At 36.0% G+C, this 13,988-nt stretch overlaps 1 long non-coding RNA gene across 1 annotated transcript in view; it reads right to left on the reverse strand.

The window, feature by feature from the left end:
• LOC138357160 (uncharacterized) overlaps positions 1–684 on the reverse strand; it is a 93,193-nt gene extending 92,509 nt beyond the window's left edge. The window contains exon 1 of the long non-coding RNA XR_011224837.1: positions 471–684. This is a non-coding gene — a long non-coding RNA (uncharacterized lncRNA). The remainder of the gene's footprint in view (positions 1–470) is intronic.
• Between the last annotated feature and the right edge of the window lie 13,304 nt (positions 685–13,988).

Genomic DNA, 13,988 nt, shown 5'->3' on the forward strand with positions numbered 1-13,988 from the left:
ACCATTCTAAGCTAAGCTATACCTGTCTCCGGTTAATTCTTTCCCTAGAGATAGGTTACTCAGGTTCCAGGTGTCGGCCTGTATCCTCTCTCTCTCTCTCCTCTAGTCAGTCTGGTGTTGACAAAGGCTTTAACAGGCCCAGGCCGAAACGTTCACTTCCTTTCATATTTCTCTGTGGATTTTCCGCATAAAATGATCAGTGTTTTGTGATCGTCAATTGCATATATATATATATATATATATATATATATATATATATATATATATATATATATATATATATATATATATATATATATATATATATATATATATATATATATATATATATATATATATATATATATATCTGCATTTTCTGCATGCATTCCTCCCTGTATGACTGAGCTGTATAATTCCTTAATATTCCCAAACATTCGTCTGTATTCTCAAATAAACATTATATTTAACGCAATAACTGAGGTAATTACCTTGTTTTTGATATTGCGCTGATGTCCAAGAACCACCAAATTTGTTTTCCATGAGTAGCGACACTTCAAGTATGACCTCAAGGGCCACCTGAAGCAGTCCCAGCTGAAGGACGAGTCGAGGCTCAAGGGTCACCTGAAGCAGAACCAGCTACGAGATGGCCAGTAACACCGTAGTCACCTGAGGATTGAATGAGTACCGGAGGCTGGAGTTACAGGCGCGGCTAACAGTGAAGGAGTGAGTGAAGGCTGGCTGAGCAGCGGTATATATTGGCCACTCCAGCCACGCACGCACCTGTGGCATGTATTGACCACACCAGCCACGCACCTGTGGCATATATTGACCACACCAGCCACGCACGCACCTGTGGCATATATTGACCACACCAGCCACGCACGCACCTGTGGCATATATTGACCACACCAGCCACGCACGCACCTGTGGCATATATTGACCACACCAGCCACGCACGCACCTGTGGCATATATTGACCACACCAGCCACACACGCACCTGTGGCATATTTTGGTCACTCCAGCCACGCACGCACCTGTGGCATGTATTGACCACACCAGCCACACACGCACCAGTGGTATATATTGTCCATACCAGCCCACATGGACCTGTGGTATATATTGACCACACTAGCACCTGTGGTATATACTGTTCATACCAGCTACACACACACACTTATGATATATATTGACCACACCAGTCATACACACACCTGTGGTATATATTGACCACACCAACCACACACGCACCACTGGTATATATTGACCACACCAGCCACGCACGCACCTGTGGTATATAGTCCATAGCAGCTACACACACACCTGTGGTATATATTGACCACACCAACCACACACGCACCAGTGGTATATATTGACCACACCAGCCACGCATGCATCTGTGGTATATATATTGTCCATAGCAGCTACTCACACACCTGTGGTATATATTGACCACACCAGCACCTGTGGTATATTTATTGACCAAACCAGCCATTCACATACACACCTGTGGTAAAAACAACATCGCATAGATCATATACACTGACGGATCTCTCAGTACAGCTAAAGGGAGGGCAGGAAGTGCTGTTATTGCTCATCAGCCCGATGGCACTACAATTCAAAGGAATATAAGAATTAGTAACTGGGTATCCACAATGCAAGCCGAGTTGGTAGCAATACTGGTAGTATTGCAAGCAATACTCGCAATTATTAAAAACACTGAAAAGACAACTAAAAAAGACAACTAAATTATTTCCGACTCCCTTCCTTCACTACTGGCAATAAACAGTTTTCAATCAAGTAATAACGTGCTTGTCTCAGGAGCCAGACATAGATACATATAAACATACTTAGCAAGAGGGTAACTATAAAAATGTTGTGGATTACTTCTCACATTGGCCTGCAGGAACATTATAAACTTGAAGCCCTTGCTAAGGTTGCAGTAAATAAAGTCAGTATTGAACGGAATCTTGAGTAATCAAATAGGTCCCTTAAAAGTGTCATTAGACGAAAACTCCTGGATGGATTTGAAGAAAGTAGAACAGTGCAAACTGTCATTAGCAGGTTCATTGTTTATCACAATGAAATGTGTGAAGTAAAACATGTGTATGGGACAACTAACAAAGCCAGCAGACTAACAGACGTTGTTACAGCTCGAATTAGACTTGGCTACAAGTATCTCTGGCAGTTCGCCTTGTATAGGGATGTAGATGAATTAAAGTGTAAAGTGTGTGGACAAAGACAGGGACACACACTTGAACACTATATCTTGGATTGTAGTAAAATTTATCCATTTAGAAATAAATCTAAGTTCAAGCTGTATAATATGGCAACATATCTTATAACTAATGATAAAATACCTGAAATCCTTGCACTGTATCCATAATTCGATCCCAGTAGATAAATGACATATGAGATTAAGAAACAAATAAGTATGAAATATTGTGAAGACTAATATTAAAAAAGGAGCTCCCCTATGATTCTGTAAAATCTCCATTGCTCAAACAATTATGTATTAGCGATAAGACCTACCATGCATGTATAATGACTTACTATTAATATATAGCTCTTGAAATAGAACATTCTCTGTAACTATCTTGAGGTTATCTTGAGGTTATCTTGAGATGATTTTGAGGCTTACCGTCCCCACGGCCCGGTCCTCGACCAGGCCTCCTATTTGTTACACATCCCCAGGAAGCAGCCCGTAGCAGCTGTCTAACTCCCAGATACCTATTTACTGCTAAGTAACAGGGTCATCACGGTGAAAGAAACTTTTTGCCCATTTTGCCCACCGGGGATCGAACCCGGAACCTCAGGACTACAAATCCGAAGCGCTGTCCACTCAGCTGTCAGGCCCCAACTACCTGACATTGTAATTATAAGGTGTAATGGATAGATGACATTGTTTATGTAATAATCTAAGTTGAGGTCTGACAAAGACCTTTTGTGCCCTCTGTAATGCTTTTTGAGCTACCGCTCACAGGATGAGTATGGGGTGCACAATAAACTAGCTACCTCCAGCGGCAACAGTTTAATTCAGCCAAATTGTAGGTGCATGCTAGTAGTGGGATGGAAGGCGTAGGTCCACCAGTATTTTTTAAAGGAGACGCTGTACCTCACCGTTTTTAATGAACTTTTGAAAAGGAGTTGCTGTGCCTCACCTGTTTAAACCAACTGTTGAGGAAGGAAACGCTGTGGTGCTAAAGGATTCTTATGGGGAAATTCAGAGAAAAAGGGGATGCTGCATTCTAAAAGGTTTCTTATGGGGGAAATGTGCAGCAAAAATGGTTTGTTCGTTCTTAAAGGTTTCTTATGGGGAAAATTTATGACAAAAATGATCGCTGTGTTCTTAAAGATTTCTTATGGGAAAAATTCGAGGCAAAAATTGTACCCGAGTTCTTAAAGTTTTTTTATTGAAGAAATTCAAAAATTTTCACAGTTCAATTTAGGAAAAAACTTCAGAGTTCGTATAAGCATAGAAGTTTATTCAAGAGTTTAAGACTGAAATTTTTCAAAAGACCATTTTCAGAGAATATTGTCATAGAAGTTTTGTTAAGGAAAATAGACATCTTAGCAGTAACTTTCAGTTTTATATCCATTTACTGCTGTTTCACCCATTTAAGACCGAAATATGTCAGAGACAATCTTAAAACCGAAATTTCACAAGAGACCATTTTAAGACCAATTTTTTTCAAACTTGATCCTCGCTCAGTTCTTAAGAGTTTGTATGGAGGAAATTAAACTCTACAAATTCAAGCAGATATTTTTAAAAGTTCATCAGAGCTCCTGGACCAAGTTCTATCCCTTTATAAGTGTTGTTCCACTACTAATAGCCCAATTTTTGGCCCAGTTTAAAACAGTCATACTTTCTAAGTCTAAAACAGATTTAGTAAATAAGATCAAAACAGTTACCGAGTTCTATCTCCCTACCCTGCCTTAGTCCCCTCTCGTAGATACGATGCTAAAATTCTAATCCCTCTGAGAATTTATTTAAACCTCCTATATTTAGGACTAAGTAAATCAGATCAAGTCAGTAACCAAGTTCTAGCTCCTGTACCCCACCTTAACCTCCTCTCTAGTTTCGTTAATATCTAATCAATTCCCTGAAATTTAAGCCTGCTGTATTTCAGACCTTGTAAAATACAACAATTTTGTTACCGAGTTTCAGTGCTTGTCCTCCACCTTACTTTACTCAAACATCACCGTTAATACCTGATCAATTTACCCTGAAAATTAAACCTGCTGTATTTCAGATGCTATAAATTAAATCAAAGCAAATACCGAGTTTCAGCTCTTGTTCCTTGCCTTACCTTACTCGTGTGTTCTCTTTATTATTGGTCCGATTTCCCTTAAATTTAATGACATTATATTTCAAATACATTAAAAATAAATCAAGACATTAACCAAGTTTCAGCTCTTGTCCCCATTTTAGATCATTCGTACAACTTTGTTACTATCCATCCGAATCCTCCAAAATTTATACCCGCTATATTTCTTACGCAGTAAATAAGATCAAGATGGATATCAAGTATCAACTCCTGTCCTCCGCCTTAGTTCAATGTTCATCAAACTTAATTATTTCAGAACAAGTAAGTAGCTTTCACCCCTTACCCTATCTTATCAAAGTAAACATATCCCCTCCTTTAATGTGCTTGTTTACTCTATGTACATAATCACTTACCAGGTAATAACTACACCTGTATAAATATCCTTACCTTTGCCTTCCCATATTCCTCCATATCTTGCCCCACCCCCTACTCCCCTTTACACCCCCCTCTCCCTTATCTCCCCCACTCCCTGCACCCTTATCTTTCCCTAACCCTTGTACCCCGTTACTCCCCTTACCTTTCCCCTCCCTTATCTACCCTACTCCCTGCACCTTTATCTTCCCTTCCCCTCATATTCCCCCGCAACTTTCACATTCCCCGACTCCCCCTCCCCTTATTCCCCCTTCATTTCGCCCATTCCTCAACTCCCCTCCCCTATCTCCACCCAAATTTCCCTACCTCCCCAGAATTTAAAATACAGCTAATATCCATTAATCTTACCTTATTTGTGTATTCTTCCCTTGTTCATCGCATGTTCTCTGTACAACTTTTATACATATTATTCATGTTCTCTGCCAAGTTCAAATCATATTTCCACCAGTTCCTCCGTACTCTCCATGTTATACAAATGCTCACAACGCGTTCTCTTTATAACTTGTAGAGGCTTATAAAAATAATGTGTAACAAGATCTCTGTGTTCTTTGTCATATTCTCCATATTCTCAGCATGTTCTTAGCAAGTTCATTGTTCATTCTTCGTATACTCTGTATATTCACTTTATGTTTTCAAGTTCTCTGCAAGTTCATGTTCCCCACTTGTTCACTGTGTTATCTCATTCTCTTACATGTTCTTTAAAATCAAATTTACAATTGTTCCTTCCGTTCAGTAACTAGTTCTTTATCAGATATTATCAACAACATTATAGTTCCCCAACAAATTTAGTTACTATTTATTTAACTATTTACAAATTATTTATTTATTTCATAGTATTTAGTCAGTTACAAACTTTATTTTCAAAAACTATGTCAATGTATTTCTGCTTAACAACTTATAATCTCTTACTGATATTTTTTTTGTAAACAACGCTCTATTCAGTAATAAATTCAAAACATTCTTTTCATAACGTTTCTTAACTGAAATCATTCGTCATTTAACTAAAAATAGTCAGGTTTAACTTCCTTTAACACTGTTCTTAACTAATATAACCCTTCTCCTAGCTGAAAATAGTCAAAGGAAACTCTCCAACACTGTTCATAACTAACATTAACCATCGTCAATCAACTGAAAATAACCACGTTCTTCATCTTTTCATCATTTCTTAACTAAAATGATTCGTCAATCAGCTACAATGAGTCACTTTCTTCATCTTTTCGTGTCGTTTCTTAACTAAAATTATTAGCCTATCAACTGAAAATAGCCACTTTCATCATCATTCCATCATTTGTAACTAAAATAACACCTCACATACACAATAACAGTATGTTTCTTGAGACAAGAAAGAAATACATCTCAAAAAGGTAGAGTAGCTTAGGCTATTTTTACCCCCCCCCTGCAACACCTCTCTCAACTTTAGAAAATAGTCAAGTACATCATCTTTACATCATTTCCTAACTAAAATATACTCTCCAAAATATCTTTGCTAATCTAATGATATTCTTTTATGCCATCATCATGCATCAAATGATACTCTCATGCCATCTTTATTCGCCAATGACACTCTCAAAGACATTAGGAATACTCTCTCTGTAGTATATTTACGTAAAGGAATACTCTCAAAATAATTAAAGATATTCTCAGAGACCTTAAAGTTAATCTCTGATCAACCAGTGTTATTCTCAGAGTCATCAGAGATAATCTCTTCAACATCAAAAATACTCTTTATGCATTAAATAACACTCTTTCTGTAATAAACATTGTTCTTGATTCAATAAATAAGTAGTCACTAGCATCTCTTGTTCAAGAAATATGTAAAACTAAACTTACTTGTGCTAAACCTACTAAGACACAGCATTATGTAGCCTCAAATAACTTTACCTATTATATCAAACTAAATATGTGAAAACTTTATGTACTAAAATATTTATGCTTCAAGTAAAAATAAATAAAAATAACTTACTTTTATGTAGTTACAGCTTTCAATAAGATATTTACAGTCGAAACAAGTTATTAACATTTAATATTTCACAAAGACACGGCTCTTCAAGTAACTAGTTCACCTTTTTGTAATAAACTTGTATTTATGTTGTTATTAATTATTTTGTTAAAATATATTTTCTTAACCACTTTATCTTAAAACTGTTCTCTGAACAACAATGCATAAACCTACCTAAATTACCTATACTAGCCAAGCCTAGCCTAGCCTAGCCTAGCCTAGCCTAACCTAACCTAACCTAAACTGACTATCCTAGTGTAACTTACCTAATACATCTTACCTAATGTAACTTACATAAACTAACTCTCATGACATAACTTACACAACATAACTTATCTTACCTAACCTAACCTTAACTAAACTTACCTAACCTAACCTTAACTTAACTCGCCTAACCTTACCTTACCTAACCTAACCTTAACTTACCTAGCCCAACTTACCTATTCACACCCAATATGAGATAACTTACCTAACCTGACATGACGTAACTTGCATAACTTAGCATACCTAATGTTACTTTACTATTCTTATTTACCTGTAGTATCCTATCATAATGTAACTTATTATAACATAACATACACAATGTAACCTCTCTTACCTAACCAGTCTCACCTGAATTAACCCTTCCTAATGTATCTTACCTAGTCAAACATACCTATCCTCCCCTACCCAATTGAACATAACATAACTTTTATTGCCTAACTTAAATATCTTAATAACTTAGCTGACATAACTTACCTAACCCAACTTACCTATCCTCTTCTACATGATGTAACTTACATAACCTAACTTACCTGAAGTAACTTACCAATGCTGACCTAACCGATGGACTTAACTTACTAATTTAACTTACATAATGTAATATAACTATCTACCCACACCTACCTAACCTCCACCTAACGTAACTTATCTAACGTAATTTTCCTACCCTGACGTGACCTAACTTATATAATTTACTAAACCTATCCTAACTGACTTAACATAACTCATTTAAAGCATCATATTATTCTCTCTGAAACATCAACTCTTCATTTATTTACACTGACAACCATCATTTATACTTACAGCTACAAACCTGAACTTAATTTAATAAATAATCTAACTCTTAAACATATAGAGACTTGCATAAAATACCCATGACACACTTTTACATATATTGCATAAATACTTACACAAAATATATGTCACAATCTCATTTACACATACACATACAATTACACTCGCAAACTTATACAACTTAAGCAAATACTTAGTTTACTAACTTACACAAACAAACACAGACATGCACATAAACACATTCACTCTGTTCAATAACCTAGACACTTTCTCAGACTTGTACAAATGCATAAACTTAGACATGTACATACATTTATGAACTATTACAAATCATATGTACTCTTAGACAAACTAGCACAACTCTTGCAAACACTAAGACACTTTGAGAAACTCTTACACATGTGCTAATTTCAGAACATTACATAAAAAGTATATCCAACTAATTTAACTATCTTATCTCATCTTATTATCATTTTCCTCTGTTCTGCTTTCAATTTCCTTAAATTTCCTTGTGAAGTATTGTTTGAGCATCCTTCTGCCTTATCCCCAGCCTCATCCTAATAACGCTAACCTAAACAACCCAAACCTAACCTATCCTTAATCCCATATTTATTTACTTATACACTATCTACACAGTATTTTATGTACGTCTTAGCTTATCGCACCCCTACCTAACCTTTACTTATTTTTCATGTTCTCATAATTTTCAAATAATATATAGGAAAGTTTATTTATGACATCTAGTCTTTACATATATTATTAGTACTTAGTACTCCTTATTCTTAGTACTTAGTATCTTATCATATGTATATATATTTTTCGTCAGGACATTTCATGTTTATCAATTTGTGTTTCAAATGCACTTGTTGCATTTCATAGAATTTTGTTAAAATTTTAGAGGATTTGGATGGATAGTGACAATGGTGTATGAATGAACTAAGGCGGGGACATAAGCTGAAACTTGGTATATATCTTGATTTATTTTTATGAATCTGAAATACAGCAGGATTAAATTTAAGGGAAAGTGGACCAATAGTAACGATATATGAGTAGAGTAACGCGAGGGACAAGAGCTGAAACTTGGTATTTGCTTTGATTTAATTTATAGCATTTGAAATACAGCGGGTTTAATTTTCAGGGAAATTGATCAGGTATTAACGGTAATGTAGGAGTAAGGTAAGGCGGAGAACGAGTGCTGAAACTCGGTAACTAAATTATTGTATTTTACTAGGTCTGAAATACTGCAGGTTTAAATTTCATTGAAATTGATTAGGTATTAATGAAGATACAAGAAGTGGTTAAGGTGGAGGGACAGGAGCTATAACTTGTTTACAGACGTGATCTGATTTACCCTATTCCAAAATATATGGGGTTTAAATCTCTAGGGGATTGGACTGTTAGCATCGAATCTACGACAGGGGACAAAGGCAGGGCAGGGGGCTAGAACTCGGTAACTGTTTTGAACTTATTTACTATGTCTGAAATATATCTGTTTTAAATTGGGTTATTAGTAGCGAAACTATACTTATTAGCTCTTGGGCCCATCTCTATACCTTCATATCTGATGAACTTTTAAAAATACCTTTTTGAATCCTTAGAGTTTACTTTTCACCTTATGAACTCTTAAGAACTAAGTAAGGGTTAAAACGCTGAAAAAATTCGGTCGTAAATGGTCTCTGTCAATTTTCGGTCTTCAACTGAACTCTGAAGAAATTCGGTCTGAATATGGTCTCTGACTAATTTCATTCTTAAGGTGGTCTTTGACATATTTTGGTCTTAAATGTGTGAAACAGCTGTAAATGGATATAAAACTAAAAGTTACTGTTAAGATGTCCATTTTTCTTTACAAATCTACTGTGACAATACTCTCTGAAAAAGGCCTTTTGAAATATTTCAGTCCTAATCTTTAAAATAAACTTCTATGGTTATATAAACTCTGAAATATTTTTCCTAAATGAACTCTGCAAAATTTAGAATTCCCCCTTAAGAAACATTTAAGAATTCAGGTATGGGTGTTGCCTCAATTACCCCTATAACAAACCTTTCAGAACATAGTGACCATTTTCCCTTGATTTTTCCCCATCAGAAACTTTTAGAAACGCAGCGACCATTTTTCCCACAAATTACGCCTATAAGAAATCTTTAAGAATGCAGCAATCATTTTTTCCTCGAATTTCCCCCATAAGAAACCTTTAAGAATGCATTTTCCTCCAAATAATTTTTGAATTTTCCTCCATAATAATAATTTAACACCACAGCGTCTCCTTTTTCAAAGGTTCATTCAAACAGGTTTAAAAAGAAAAAAGGGAACCTACTCTTTCAATCCCACTACTTATGGTGTGATCAACATAAGTAGCAATTATTCGTTACCTAGCCAATTAATGGTGAATTACTTGTTCACATATAGTTGAATAATAATAATAATAATAATTATTATTATTATTATTATTATTCTTATGAAAAAATTTAATGCCTGTAGATCTTACAATGTATAATTGTAATATACATTGTAAATATACAAATTATATAAATATATTTAATAATCATCCTAAGAGTGACATACATCATATTTAATTACAGTAGTTAGAAATATTATGAGACTCATTAACACAGTACACAAATTATTTTATAACAACCATTAATTCATCCATAAAAATAAAAATGTAAATGTTCGTTTGTTGAAAATCGGTAATCTCCGAAAGTTCTTCACCGATTGCTTTGAAATTTTTCCACAACGTTCCATTCGCAGCTGTTTTTTTTTATAAACATACTATATAGATGTGATGGGGAAAACATGCATTTTTTTAAAAACTGTGTTTTTCAAGTGAGGAAAATCTTCAAAACCTCTTTACCGATTGCTTTGAAATTTTGACACAACATTGTATTCAAATAGGCGCGTGTTTTTATATATCAACTATTTACATGCCTCACCTGTGACAGATAAAAACATGGTTTTATTTTTAACAGCGCCATCTGCTGCACGTAATAGCAACAGCCGCTGTTATCTCCAAAAGTTCTACACCGATTTATTTGAAATTTTGACACAACATTCCATTCGAATACACACGTGTTTTTATATACTTACTATGCTGAAGCCACACCTGAGTTAGATAAAAACATGTTTTTTTTTTTTAAACAGCACAATCTGTTGCACGTAATAGCAACACACTATCCTAAATACATTATGATTCCCTTTCATTGTTTCCGATTGCATTGATAAATTGATTTTTCATAGTTTCGATATATTTTCATTTTGATTTAATTATTTTGTGTGACATTGCACTGGAATTGGGCTGTATTGTTTACCATACTATTCATTTCGTGAATATAGGAATATATGCCTCACCTGTGACAGGTAAAACCCTTAATTTTTTTAAGAAACAGTGCCATCTGTTGCACCTAAGAGCAACACACACAATACTAAATATGTTACGATTCCATTTCAATGTGTACGATTGCATTGACAAATTGAATTTTCATAGATTACAATTTATTTTAATTTTGATTTAATTATTTTGTGTGACATTGCATTAGAATTGAACTGTGTTGTTTATCATACCGTTCATTTCGTGAGTATAAGTATAGATGCCACACCTGTGACAAGTAAAAATATGTTTTTTTTTGAAAAACAGCGCCATCTGTTGCACGTATGAGCAACACACACACACTATACTAAATATGTTCTGATTCCATTTCAATGTTTTGGGTTTCATTGATATGAATTGAATTTTCATTGATTTCGATATATTTTCATTTTGATTCAATTATTCTGTGTGACATTGCATTATAACTGAGCTGTGTTGTTTGCCATACCATTCATTTCGAGAGTATAGTTATTTTTTATTTTTCATTTTTTTTATTTCGTTTTTTAATTGTGTTTCTTATATTTCTCATGATGACAGCATCAGATCCCTTGTCTCCAAAATGCTCTGGGATCTGAGCATCAGATCCCAGATGCTCCCAATATTCTAATGGGAACATCAGATCATTTGGGAACGCATCAGACGAGGGAGTGGGGAATAGTGGGGAGGACAAGGGAACGAGAGTGGGGAAGGGTGAGGAGGACGAGGGGATGGGGAGCGAGGAATGATTGGGAGGACGAGGGGAATGGGGGAGTGGGGGAAGGATGGCAGGACGAGGGGATTGGGAGTGAGGAATAGTTGGGAGGACGAGGGAATGGGGAAGGGGGGAATGGTGGGGAGGACTGGGAGACAAGGGAAGTTTGCTGTGACTCAGCAACGCCCATGCATTGCTGAGCAACACCAGCAACGATGTGAGAGAGAGAGCTCTCTCTCTCACACATCGTTGCTAATGTGGAGAAAGAGAGAGAGAGAGAGCCAGCCCTATAGGCTCTAATTATTTTAACAGTAGATCAAGATAACAAACAAAATTGGACTAAGAACATTCCTACATTTTACGTCTAATTTGCATACCTGAAAAGAAACATAAAGATCTAGTGTTGACAGGCAGGTCATACTTTTTTGCCCAGCAATTCTCTGAACAGTTTTGTTTGTTCAACTTTGTCAAAAGCTTTAAAAGCATGCAAAAGCAGGGAGAGAACAGAGCTGCCTTGTGAGTTGTGGTTCTGAAAAATTCTCGTCTTCACGAACTACAGTGTGTTGTTCAATAAACTGCTTTAAATGAAAATTGAAACTCGGAGCTGTAATTCGCCACCTAGAATGTCAATAAGTATATTTTCAAATCGTCTAATCATAACATTTATCATAAATGTTTTTTTGCATATTGTGGGTTATTTCCTAGCAGGCCTTTAATTGTTTTTTATTTGTTGAAATATTGATTTTGATATATTTTAATATACTTTAATTAATTTTATTATCTTATTATTACTTTAAACAGTAGACTGTATTTAAAAGTTTATCCTACTAGGTGTTTACTTGTATACATTGTTGGGGCTATGTACAAAGTCTATTAATCAAATAATTGATAATTCTAATATACTATAAAATTAATGTGTGTTCTTTAAAATGTTATAATGTAAAACTGGGTTAGTATAAAAAGCTTCAATGTGTTAATATAAGGTAATGGGTGGTATCAGCTCTTTTATGCTGTTGTGGCCGGGTTTGGCTGTGTGAGATCTGCTCCTTCAACATCAGAGTTTGGTTTGCCACTTGTGGTCCAGGTCCTGGGCCAGTTAATGGCAGCTCTGTTGACTTTGTCAGAGCAAGGAAGCGTCTGTACAGATTATGTAGGTGTTAAAGCTCTTTTGGATTCCTTTAGTTCACTAAAGGCAACCTGCTTAATAGGTACATAGTAACAAATGCATAACAATATAATAACAGGCTTACCCTTTGTTTAATAACCGAGATGAATCTATCTAATATTATCAGGCCTTCTAAACATAGATATTAATTCAAACCCAATACAAGGTACTCCCGTTGTTGGTGAGATCGCTGTGGCAGTTTCACAGTTGGTCGTCATCTAATTTTGAGTCTTTGAAGTGAAGCGTATCGCAAAAACCCCAACATCTTTTTGATAGTAGGTGCAGTTGGCAAGAATGGTTTGTCCTCCTGATGACTGCACCAGTAGAGATGTTGGGAGACGTGTTTATGTTGAGAGTGATAAGCGTTTCAAAAGTGCTTGTTGCGTAGTTCTGTAGGTAGAGGAGCGGCGACTAAAAAAATAAAGGTGTATGTTAGAGGGAGACTTGCCGCACCGGAGGGCGGTATGTTGTGTTTATGCGGATCCTTGGTACTGCAACAGGGCAGTTGTTTTCTGTGTTTAGCTGTTGGTGGCGCTAGTTATGAACGTGACACGGGTCAAATGTGGCCCAATTTGTTGGTCGAGCGAAAAACCCACAAGGAACCCTCACTCTCTGTTTTGTATACAATCTGCTCGGCCGGCCAGGTGCCACATTCACGAAAGCTCTTACGCAAGCACTTACAAACGTGTACATCTTTCCTCAATCGGATTTGGTTACATTTATTAGACAGTTTACAATGTTCTCCCATAGGTGTCCTGTTTGCGAACTTCTACATGGGTACCATCGAGCAGAAGTTCTTAGTTGACATGGACTTGAAACCTGCCATATACAGCAGGTATGTTGACGACATTTTTACACAGGTACCTGATGTCAGACATCTGCAGGAGCTGAAGAAGGCATTTGAGCGGAATTCTGTGTTGAGTTTCACTTATGAGATGGAGAAGGATGGGAAACTGCCCTTTCTAGATTTAACAGTCACGGAAGGGAGCGAAGGCTTCCACACTGCAGTCTACACTAAGGAAACAAACATAG

Source organism: Procambarus clarkii, chromosome 76 (assembly GCF_040958095.1).
Source record: "Procambarus clarkii isolate CNS0578487 chromosome 76, FALCON_Pclarkii_2.0, whole genome shotgun sequence".
NCBI lineage: Eukaryota > Metazoa > Arthropoda > Malacostraca > Decapoda > Cambaridae > Procambarus > Procambarus clarkii.